Genomic DNA, 12490 nt, shown 5'->3' with positions numbered 1-12490 from the left:
AGGCATTTTGCTTTTATTGAACTGGCTTTCACTGGAAGATTTTGATTCATCAAAATGAAAGGGAAAAAAAAAATCTGAATTCTAGCATGGGAGGCTGAAGAATCACCCAGATCCTTAAGAAACCTGTTGTAAGTGTGTCAGTCTGTCCTGTTGAATCCTCTGTATGTGTAAGCAATAAAGCCTGGAGTATGCCAGTGAATGGAGATGAGAGGCTGTTGAGTAGGTCTGTGGCTGGGGAACTTGGCTGCAGTGTGGTATAAATCTCAGGTCTAATAAGTGAGCCTGTATAGTGGAATGATGCTATTCTCCTTTCTGAAAAGTTTAGTGTTTTTTCAACACACAAGAGGTAAACTTTTAAAATGTTCATTTTTTTTTTTTTTTTTCAGAATAAAACCAACATTGCTGCCTAGTTCTATCCTAGAAACTGACCTCCCAACAAAACATGGTTATCTAAGTTCATTTGCTGACTACAGTAGTATTCAGAGCCATGTCTTGTGGTTAGAGGCAGATTTTCCTGTAAGAAGCAGATCTGATGAGTAGACAGAAAGTTTGACAAATGTTACATATCGTTTTAAAGTATTTTAATTTTTACATTGTTTATTCCACAACCTCTCCATGTTATTGATTTAAAACCATCTTGCCAAAGCTTTCCCTGTCTGTTGTGTACTTTCACTGACCTCTGTTACGATTGCTTTTTAAAACAGATGATCTCTTCTTTTCTGAGAGTTGTCAGTTTACATACAGCTACAGAAAGAACCCTGTGGATTTATTAGAATAAAGAACATATGAGCTCTGATGGAAGGGTAGGTAGTAAGAAAGCTGAAAATACTTTCTTATTTTCAATTCCATAGGATTAAGTCACTCCCTGAGAATAATTGATATATAGGATTTGATCCACAGTAACTATGTGGATGTGTCATAGTCCATAGAACTGGTAGACTGTGCAGCTGATCCTTTCCTTCACTGGTTTCTGCTTTTACTCTGGTGCTGCTGAATGTGGGCTGGAATCTGAAGCTCTCTGCACATCAGACAGTATCCTGTATTTGTGAAGCTGGTACGTGCAGGAGCGATGGTGAGAGGAAACATTCTTGAATGAGTGTGTCTTTGCAGTAGAATCCCTTGGCATTGCTTGCATGGAGAAGCAGTTTGATACAAGGTCTTTAATTAGCCATGTCATGCACCTTCACCTCTTTTAAATGAAGACCAAATCCATCAATCTCAGAGCTGCAACTTAGAGAGACAAAGCTTTGGTCCCTTCCTCTGTAGAAGGATATGGTAATGGATGAATTGTTGTGGGGAATAAGTATGTTTTAAGCAAGGAGCATTAGCTGCAGGAAACATTTTTTTATGTTTATCAGTGGAACAGAACTTAATGACAGTTGAACTGGATGAGATGTTTTTTGGCTGCATTGACTTCAGGATCACAGTAAAGAAGGAGAGAGCGCTAACTCCTTTTTTGAGGCTTTCCTTAGGTCAGTTATTGAAGTTTTAGGAAGTATCCTAAAAAAACCTAAATAAAATACACATTCTACTTAATTATGAAAGATTTCTGGAGAAATTATTTTAAGCTAAGAAGCCAAAAGATTTGTCTTGGGTTTTTTCCTAAGTCTTTAGTAGAGAACTAGCATAAATTTCAGAGAAATGCAGATGATGAGCAGAGTCTGAGAAGCTTTTCTGTTTAAGCCCCTACTGTGTTAACAATGTCTTCGACTCCCAGGGAGATCTCCATCTCATCAGTGCTTTTAGTTAGAAACACACAAATTGTCCTGGTTTGCTGAGCCTTACATTCTGCATATAAACTAGTTTGGACTTTGTGCATCCAAATCCATGACCTGGTGCTGTGCTTGGATTGTTCTGTTCTGTATACCCCTCATGTCCAGCCCCACGTGGCCAGAGGAGATGTTGGTACTGCAGAAGAACCAGCTGTGTCTGCAGAGGCTCTGCAAGGCAGGGGGAACCTGAAACTCCTGAGAGTCCTTGCTCTAAAACATGCACTGTTCCTGCCTCTTCTTAAGGATCCTGCAGAACCATGGCATGCCAGCCATGTCATGTCAATGTCATGGCCAAGAGTGCTGAAGTTCACAGAGCCACAGGGGCTGAGGTACGTGTGTTCCTATAGTCTGTAGAGCAGGTACTGCTCCATGGACCTGATTGGTTGCTCCAGACCAAAACCAGACAGCCAACATGTCTGGAGTGTGGACAGCAAGAACAAAGGACACCTGAGCTTGTCTTGTGGCAGTCTTAACTGGTGAGCTGTTTTCCCCTATGTAGACCTGCAGCTCAAGATTGAGTTTGTGAAAAAATTGGAGGAATGGATCACACTTGAATCGATGTAGTGAGGGGGAGAGAAGAATTATTTATGTCCCAGAAACCTTGCTTTTCAACTAGCTGTAGTTTTCAAAAGCCATACTGGTACAATAGTTAAGAGTAGTGACACAGCTAGGAAAATGGTGTGAGTGAGCATGAGTGCCATCTCTTGTACTGAACAATCATTTCACATCTGATTTGACATCTTTCTGCAGATTTTTCTTTCACTTCTCTGTCTCAATTTATTTTTAGATCAGAATCACCTAAGGGGTAGGAATGGATGATCTTTTTTTATTTGATTGGAAAATTACTGTTCAGACAACTGAGGCCAAACTTCTTTAGTGTGAATAGTTAATGGTAGTGATAAAAATATTGTTTTGGTCACTTAGAGGAGAATAGAGGATAAAAACCAAGCAGATGAAAGTGAAGAAATAGTAAAATATATCTGTAGCTTTACCGTACTTCTCAAAAAGCATGGTAGGACTGAGCTATGTGCTAGTCAGAGACTTAATCATCCTGCATACATATTAAAGCCTTTTCCTATCCTTTACAAAATTGTTATGATGTGTACTATGTCCTTCAGTTAAGGGAGATGTGCCTCTTTGTGGCTGAAAGGGTGGTGCTCTGCCAAGTAATGTATAGAATCATAGAATGGTTTGTGTTGGAAAGGACCTTAAAGATCATGTAGTTCCAAACCCCTGGCCATGGGGATCCATGCAGATGGATTACTGCTTAGCAGGGGGGGTAGAAGCAGTGTTCAGGAGCAAAGTTTGAGGCTTAAAAAAAACAGACGACGGGGAAGGATCTCTCAGAAATAACAAAGGTGAAGAGAAAGTTTGGCTGATTGCTTCTAGGACTTCCCGGGCACAGAAAATGAAATCAAGCCTCAAGAGAAAGTCCAGACTGGTGCATGTTCTGTGATGTGAAGAAGTAATGTTCATTAATAAAAAATAAATCTGAGAGCAAGACATCTCAACCTCCATTTTTTCCTTCTCTCTGAGAAGTACAAATTTCACTGGAAATCTTTGGATGGTTTTTATTAAATTACAAGTTTATATCTGAAAGAATAATATTAACATGGTTAAGACTGGAGTTAAATCTAGGATGGTTTTGTTTTGGCCACATCCTAATAGAAATCTGTAGCAGTAGGAGTAATTTCTGTCCAGTAGCTGATGCATCTTCAGTTAAACAGAGTGGTCAGGTTTTCTGGGAGTTGGGAACCAATATGCCTGTAGATTACTTCTTTCTTTCAGGCAGTTGCTGTGACTAGCTTCTATCAAGTTGCCTTCCTAGGAAGGGGACACTATGTGTCTAACTTAAGCCTCTTCCTGATATCCACACAATGTGTTTTGTCATATTCCTGTCTTTATATAATGCTGTTTTAATTGCTTATGGTCTAATTATCAGCAGAGATTATTGCAACAAGAATATCACTTCACAGGCATAACAGGGCATGGATTGATATAGAATTCCCAGTTTCCTACTCACGAACAGTGCTTGTTCTGTAATGAAAGGTTCAAATGATTTGTGTTTGCACAGGGTTAAGTAGGAAAGCAGGTTATAGGCAAGGCCATGCTGTCAGGTTTGCTTATATTTAGTCAGTTTTGTGTGGCTCAGGTGATGCCTTGAAGCCAAGCCAGCCTCCCCTGTTCTGACCAACCAGTTCCTTGGCAGCTAAGCTGACAGGGGAGGATGGACTGTGATTACATTTTCAAAGTGTTTTCTCACGCAAGGTGCTACCAGGAATCTTGACCAAGTTGAAGCTATTAATGACTCAGTAGTTTTGGTTTGGTTTTTTTTCATATTGATCATTGTCAAAACTTATCAAACTGGTTGCTTCAAGTAGTTCACAGCTTAGTAAATCTGTGGCTGTGTTTACAGCTTTGTAAATCTGTAAAGCTGTGCTGTTGCTGGAAAAGCAAATTTGAGCAGGATGAAAACTTTCCAAAGCTGGATTTGAAAACCAACAAAATGCCCAACTATCCTGTTTTCAAGGCTATAGGTACCACATACATGTTTTACTGAATATGAAAAAAAATTGAGACCGTTCATAATATTATTTAATTCTTTGAGCAGAATGTTATTAAATAATTATATATGTAACTAAAGGATAATATTAATGCCAGATGAGTTTATAAGGCAATGAACTGTCTTCTACAGATAACTAAACATTGAAGTGCATGTTTGATAAGTGAAAAAAATTAGCAGAAGTAATTTTTAGCATTATGAACATTAGTCCAACATTGCAGATAGTTTAGAAGGCTCTAAGAAATTTCACTAGCTGAAGATCTATAGATATTGATAAAGTCTCATCTTTAACTCTCCTGTTGTTTCTTGCTTACTGAAATAATGTCAGTTCAAAGCATACTTTTTAAAAAAACTTAGTATTTGAGAGGGAAATGTTAGAACTCAAAACCTAACAGAGTAGTATGCTCAGTTTATTATGACCTTGGCTTATAATGAATTAGCCTTACAGTGAGCAGTAAAATCTGGCTTTTCCAGGGTCATTGTCCAGATAATAATTAAGTAATTTATGTATACATTTATTTACAGATAGTGTTTATCTACAAATATTCAGTTGTTATTTCTGTTCATACCCAGGACTTGGCAGTTCATTTCCCCTAAAGAATCTGGGGCATGATTTGAACAGTATGTTTGTGGCAACTAGTATATTTATTAAAAGCAGAAGTGATTAATTCTACATACAGAAATTTTAAGAAAATTATGTATATAGTGGTCCAGCTGTGAGAATCCTTTCAAATTACTTGTACTAAACTTCCTGGGACAAACCATGTGTTTGTAAGTTAACTGAAAAAATACAAGTCCGTATGTAGTGCTGACCTCTAACTTTTGCAGACCCTTTATCTAAAATTGGAATTTCACCTGGCAAACTGCAGAATTTAAACAGAACATGTAGATGGACTTGAGATTTGAGGATCAAGATCAGCAGCCTTATAGAAAGAAGTTTAAAATCTTATCCTTGAAATACTAAAGAGTTTCAGTGTATGTATTGGCATTTTGAGTATGCATCAGGAAATTCAATTTTGCCAAGGAAAATCAGCAGACCTTGTAGTATCCTAAATGTCTGTGGTTGATTCATGATAGTGGAGTCCCTTATTAGCTAACTGGAAAATGCCTTAAGTAAAGCAAGGTAATAAATGATTCACTGCTGCAAAAACACCTGGAGCCAAAACAAACCCAACTGCAGTTATATTTTGCATTTTTTGCACAGGTAGGACAGTCCAGCACAATTAGCGTGATGCAGCACAGTGCCATGATTTCTCCAGCATTTTTTCTTAGCCCCTCAACCTCTTACTATGATGAGGGAGAAGGGATGCCACCAAAGCTTGTAATGTGGTCATAAGTTAAAGAAAGGAGTTATTGCTGCTCCAGTCACATACTTTCTTTTGAGGTCTTTTCTGTCTGATGACAGACATACTACCCGTGCTACCCATACTCACTTAAGTGTGAGTGGGTGTTACAAATCTTGATATTGTAGAACAACAGGGAAAAGATAATAAAGAAAAAAAATGTAATTCAGAGATTTGTGTGGCAAATTAAGATGCTGCAGGTCATGGACTGTAGCAAATCTTGTGTATAATGACACCTAGCAGCCTGTCGGAACACCTCAGTGGATTGGGTAGTGAGAACTCAGTTCCAGATGTTTTAAGATTGTATAAGCAGGCTTTTGCAATTGAGAATTCAGGTTTAGTTACTAAGTGCGTTGGGCTATAGCTGTGTTTTAATCCCTTCCTTTTTAATACTTGAACTTAATAATGTCTTCTCTTGAGTTCCTTAGTTACTCTTTTATCAGCAATGAGTTGTGTGTAGAAAGCCTTTCCAATAGATTTAAAAATATAACAGTATATTCTAAAATACCCAGTGAAGGGCTGCATATTAAATGGATTTTAGAAACCCCTCCAGATTTAGGTGGGTGTCAAGATTGTATCAAAGGCTTGGTTCACTGCAAAAAGTAAACTTTATGAACTCAAATACTGGGTTATTAGGATAGAGGGATAGACTAATATGGGTAATGTAGCAAAAAGATGAGTATCATTTAACAATCAGGTTTTTTTATTTTAATTTTAAAGCATATTTGGATAAATTGCCCCTGAAGTTTTCATCAGAATGTATGGTGAGATGGAATGGGCTGAAACAGACTGGATTGAGAGCCACTGTGTGTTTTTTCTATGGTTCTGTCCCTAGCTTTAGAAAAAATGCTACTAATCTTCTCAGCCCCTGGTCGATCATGTTGCTTTCTGTGGAGGCACTTGGTGGCCATGTCACAGGCCATGTCTATCAACTTACTGCATGTGTGCCCAGAAGACAAGTGTTGCCTATCATGTGATGAATTGCAAAGGGCATGAAAAGAAATTTTAAACAGAAAGAAGTGAAAATGTGGAGAAGGTAGCAACATTTTTGGAAAACAGGTAGAGAACAAGGTGAGATAGGATGCTTATTTGTACCTGAATGTTCTTGCTAGGTGCAGAGGCAATTCCTCTGAAAGCTCATAAATGTTAGCTTATTTCAGTGGAGGGGTACTGCATGAGGTATGCTTTCTCTACCACTGGGGAGCTTGGTTTGGGTAATTTTTATTCCCAGTTGTTGGCTGATCCGCAAAACATTTTTAAAACTTCCCCAGACCAATCCCTAAGTGGCCATCCTTACAGCCTTCCCTTTGCCATGCTTTCTCTCAGGCACTTGATGATGGTGTCACTTATGTGGTCATCAGCCCACCAGGACTGACATGAAGAAAACTACAGCTGCTCAAGTGCTGAAAAACAATTAAGAGCAGCTGTTTTAGCTGACTGTAATTCAGCCTTGGGGAATTCTGATTTTACAAGCACTTGAGTGCATAAACAGGCAAGTGTGTTTGTTCAGGAATATTTGTATTTCTTTTTCAATAGCTATTAGACTTGTTTCTTAAAGATTATGTGGTACACAGGCCTACATCACAAATTGTTCATCATAATATTAATGCTCAAATAACTTTAATAAGTTACCCCGAGCTTTGAAACTCTAACAAAAATTGAGATCACTAAAAACCTTAGGAAAACTATTCTGCAGTTGTAAGGTAGGTGAGTACTTACAAACTCACTTAGCAACCATTGGAATACACATGTTGCTGGAATTGAAGCAGTGAGATAAACATTTCAGTCTTTCATATCTTTGGTGGAATTAGCACTGAATGAAAATAATGCTTACATACCAAGAAGTTAAATGTGAGATGAATTAAGTTGAATAGATCTAAAATGGAAGAAAAATATAAACTAATGTAATGCATTTTTTTTAACATATATATTGAATTAAACACATATATCTGAATCAGGCAAGTTCTTTGGAAAATGAACTATCTTGAGAATTCCAAGTGCATTGATTTTGTCAATTTTATGAAATGGCCACACATTGAGATTTGGCAAAGGACCTAAACCGTCTTATTGCCTACAAAGAACTGCTGATTGCAAGCAGACATGGAACGTTTTCTAACAGAAAGATGTTTGAGTTCCATCCTCACTGACTGATGTGAATTATTAACAATCAATAGCAGTTTGCTATATAAGGGTTTGCATTAGGTAATAGAATTTGATCAAGCTTAAAAAATAAACTGTATTCAGTTTCTATAATGACAATCTGTGTGTTTGTGGTTTCTAAGTATTTACAGAAAACTCTAAGTGTTAATCAATGCTTTTTAATTAAATAGCTCACATTGTATTAATAATAATTTACAGCTTTTGTTTGTGGCAGAATTAATAGCAATGAAGCTTAATTTGTTCCTCCAAATGTTAGTGTCCATAAAGCTAGATTATGCTATCAGTACATTCATACAGGGTGAAGGATTTCAAGTAATTTAGGTAACTGATTATAAGATAGAGTCAAAGTGAGAAATTTTAGTGATAGTTTTTAACAATAAACCCACAACTTTTAGTATGCAATGCTGGCAATACCCAGCTATTGAAACTAAGGGGCATGACTCTCTGCAAGCTGCTTTCGTAACACACAAGATTAGGCACTGGTCTTCAGAGCATTGTGACTTGAGCTTTGACTTAGTTGTTGATGGAAATTCAGGTTCCACCTGAGCAAAATGTTTAAACCTGTCCTAAGACTGAAGTTCTTCCTGACTCTGGAGTAAACCAACGTGCTAATCCAAATCTATCCACTGGTCTGAGGGTGTAGATTGAGAGCTTTATCGACCTACTGATTATCTGCCACAAGAAGAAAGGTAGTATCACTCTGCCCCTGGACTTGCCCGTAGATTCCTACACTCATCCACCTTTGTTTCAGGATTATTAGTTCTGTGGTTACACAGTGAGTTCAAATCAGGTGGAAAATTAAGAGAGCAGAGTGAGATAGTGAGAATTCATGCAGGAGGGAGAAGGACCTGCCTGCAGTTAAGTGTTGCAGTAAGTGGGTTATGTCAAAGCACACCCTAATACAACATGGGCCTGCAAGCAGCTGTGTTGATAGCAGAAAGCATAGGCAAGAAAAAATAATTTGAAAAAGGGAAAGGATGGAAAATGGCTCCTTAAGCAGACATTGTTTCCAGAAACAGTGACTGTGGAAGTGCAGTCTGTTAAAGATCTTGTGAGGAGCTTGTATAAGCTAATGGGTTATTTGGGCACTGAAAGACTGGTTTCTTTTACCTTAGTTCTTTAAGGTTGTCTGAGGGAAAGGACATGGGGGTGCTGGTTGACAGTGGCTGAATATGAGCCAGCAGTATGCCCAGGTGGCCAAAAAAGCCAACAGTATCCTTGACCTGCGTCAGCAGTAGTGTGGCCAGCAGGAGTAAAGAGGTACTTGCCAGTGGTGAAGCCACACCTCAAATCCTGGGATTAGTTCTGGGCCCCTCAGTACAGGAAAGACATTAAAGTGGCTGGACCATGTCCAGAGAAGGGCAGCAAAGCTGGAGAAGGGTCTGGAGCACAAGTCTTGGGAGAAACATCTGAGGCAACTGAGGTTGTTTAGCCTGGAGAAAAGGAGGCTGAAGGGAGACCTTATAGCTCTCTACAGCTACCTGAAAGGAGGTTGGAGAGAGGTGGGGTTGGTCTCTTTTCCCTGGTAAGTAGAGCTATAACAAGAGGAAATGGCCTCAAGTTGTGCCAGGGGAGGTTTGGATTGGATATTAGGAGAAATTTCTTCACCAAAAGGATTGTCAGGCACTGGAACAGGCTGCTCAGTATTGTGTCACCATCCCTAGAGGGATTTAAAAGATGGGTAGATATGGTGCTTAGGGACATGGTTTAGTGGTGGCCTTGGCAGTGCTGGGTTAACTGTTGGACTCAGTGATCCTAAAAGTCTTTTCCAACCAAAATTATTCTACAATTCTAAGGGTAGAATGTGAATACATATAGTGACCTCAAGACTGCTGAAAGCAGTAGGTCAGAAGTGAAAAGTACAGAATTGATAGTATGAGTGGGAGGACAGTGCTAACCCAGCTGGGGGAAAGGGTACCTTTTTACATGCAGTGTTTACATGCAGTGCCTGGGTAACAGAACTGGGAGGGTTGTGAATACTTGGTGTTGTGTGATGGTGGATATAATAGAGCAGCAGACACTGCTCAGGAAAGTTGAAATCGAGATAAAGCTGGTATGAAGCTGTACATTGAAGCTTGGGGATCTGTAGATAAACTTGGTCATGTTTCTCTGTGCAGGGGATGCATGAGAAGATAGCACAGAGAGGCATTTATGAGGCATGGACACAGAGCAGAAATCAGTGGCTGAGAAAGCCAGCAGTTCAGCTCTGCCTGAATTCAGGCTGAGGCAAGGACAGAATGGGAGAGCCAGCCTTACAAAAGGAAACAGAAAGAGTATGGCTTAAATAGGTTAATAGAACGAAGGCACAGAGGGGCTGTAATTGCCCTCTATAAATAGCTTGCCATAGAGGGAGAAGAGTTATTTAAGTGGAAAAGATTGTTGGCAAAGGCATATAAGTGGGTATAAACTGAATAGTGGTGAATTTAGTCTGGGAATTAGATGTCACACCATTGGAGAACTGAGCTGCTAGGACAGTGTATCAACAGTAGTGAGGGACAAATAACTTACATTGTTTTAACATGAACCATTTTAAGCATGAGTAAAGACCAGACATTATGGCTCAGGAGTTCAGTTTCAGTCCTGTGTCCTAGAAGGAATATTGACATCTGAAAGAGACCAGCTGCACTCTTAAGGTTGGATATAGGAGAGCAGAAATTTCTGAGTTACTCTGGTGGAACTGAAGTCCTGATTTCATCCACTCCCCTGGCTTCATTTGCAGGGAAGGTCTAATAACCACAAAATGTTCACAGGAAGACTTTTAGCACCAACTCTACTGTGCTTGGTTTTATTCTCTATTTATTACTACTGCAGCAACTCCATGTAATTAATTGGCCCCATGATGTTTGATTTGTCCCTTGCTCAAAGGACATTAAACTTAACATTTCTGTAGATTCTTGCGCTGCAAGAAATCTGTAGTTGCTCCCATCTTGTGTTTCCAGTCCCAGCAAGGGTCCCTCAGTCACACCCTTTGCTACCAACCCTTGCCCTGTGCTGCTTGAAGAGAAACTAGTGAAAAAGATACACTTCCCCTTAACAGAGATTTGCTTTCTATGGGAACTGCTGACTGTAGATCACAAGTAGCTGGTTAAAATGATCAATAGTTTGCTTCATTGAAATGAAAATCAAGTTATAGGATGAAGTGTGTTTTTGTTAGATTTACTATGGTGATAGCCCACAGAAATGTTTAAGAGATTGTTGCACCAATTCATTTTCCTTTATAGCACGACCTTGGGGAAGTTGACAGGTTACCATGGTTTCACATTGCTCAACATTAGTTCCCCTGGAAAACAAACCAAAAACAAATCAACTTGTCTTGTTTTTATCGTAGTGAATGAGGTATTGTTGTGTAAATTAAAATCCAAACAGATAAAGGAATTTGAATTTAAAAGGAATTTCAGTGAAAGCATTGAAAAAAGGGAAGGAAGAAAACTTGTCAGTTTCAGGAGCAAACTAAGTGGAGGTCACTGGAAGATCTGAAAGTCAATAAATTTCTTAGAGCAGCACAGATGTGTTTACAAAGACAGGGCTTTTCCACCCTCCAGCTCTCAGGTGAAGCTCACTGCAAGCTTGAGATGGCTTCGGCCAGAGGTATGACCAAAGAGGAGAAATCAGTGCTGAGACAAATTACTCAATTGAAAAGACTGCATTGTATTTGAAGTTTTCATTGGAAATTTATCCCAGAAGGAAACAGTTGTTTTATCTCATGCAGTAAAAAATGATTATTTATACAGTGTAAATGAGAGGGGGAAAAACAAACAAGAATGATCTATCTGGGAAGAAAATGCTCTTTTATTGTGTTTCAATTGTTTGATAACGTTATGCACTTTGCGCTTTTTTTTTGTTCTGGGTTGATTACTAGCCCCTTTCACAGGTACCTGTAGGTCTTGTCAGCTTCTTGAGCCTGTCACTCACCTCTACCTGCTGCTAAACACAGTGTTGCCCAGATTGTTTCACAGGGACCAGGGCTTAATATGGAGAAGAGGGAATGGAGGCAGTAATGGGCTAGATATAGATCATTTATCAGATCTGACAAACTGTGTTTCCACTGATCCTTTCCCTGGGGGCTCCCTGTGTGTGTGTGCATGGATCTGATGAGGTCCGTCAGTCATCATTAAGCCAGGAGGACAGGCAGACCCACTGTCCAGTATTGCTTTTTTTCCTTTTACCTTTTTCCCATTAGACATTTCTGTCTGTGTTGACCTCAGGGCTGTGCATCAAGAGGCCTAAAGCTAATAAACAGTGTTTGCAACCAGTTCAAATTGATGCCTTCTAATTGATCTGCTGTTGTCATATGATGAATTGCACTACTGAGTCATGTTTGAAATAATTATGTAAATCTTTAAACTCCTTTTAAGATAGAATAGGTTTTGATTACAATTAAGATGAAAGGTGTGATTTAAAAGATAATTTCTTATTTGTATGGAAAATTTGTATGGGCACTGTGTGATATATATATATTGGCTGTAACAGGATCTGCAAATTAGATCAATGTTTCAGTATATCAGATAGACTAATTTTTAGAGGATATTTTAAATCCTTTTGAAAGTCAGCCCTCTAATCTATTTATAGTTATTCTCTTGGGTTTAATGGTATGGCACATTAATGTACTAATTAGCAGTTGCTTAAAGTTCAGTAGAAATGGTGACACTCTT

At 38.9% G+C, this 12490-nt stretch overlaps 1 protein-coding gene across 1 annotated transcript in view; it reads left to right on the top strand.

The window, feature by feature from the left end:
- Positions 1 to 12490, top strand: part of LOC104387967 (glypican-5-like) — a 234484-nt gene that overhangs the window by 19017 nt on the left and 202977 nt on the right. The window lies entirely within an intron of this gene.

The sequence above is a fragment of the Chaetura pelagica genome, unplaced genomic scaffold, assembly GCF_000747805.2.
Source record: "Chaetura pelagica isolate M959 unplaced genomic scaffold, ChaPel_1.0 scaffold264, whole genome shotgun sequence".
Lineage (NCBI taxonomy): Eukaryota > Metazoa > Chordata > Aves > Apodiformes > Apodidae > Chaetura > Chaetura pelagica.
This window is presented reverse-complemented; position numbering and strand designations above follow the sequence as displayed.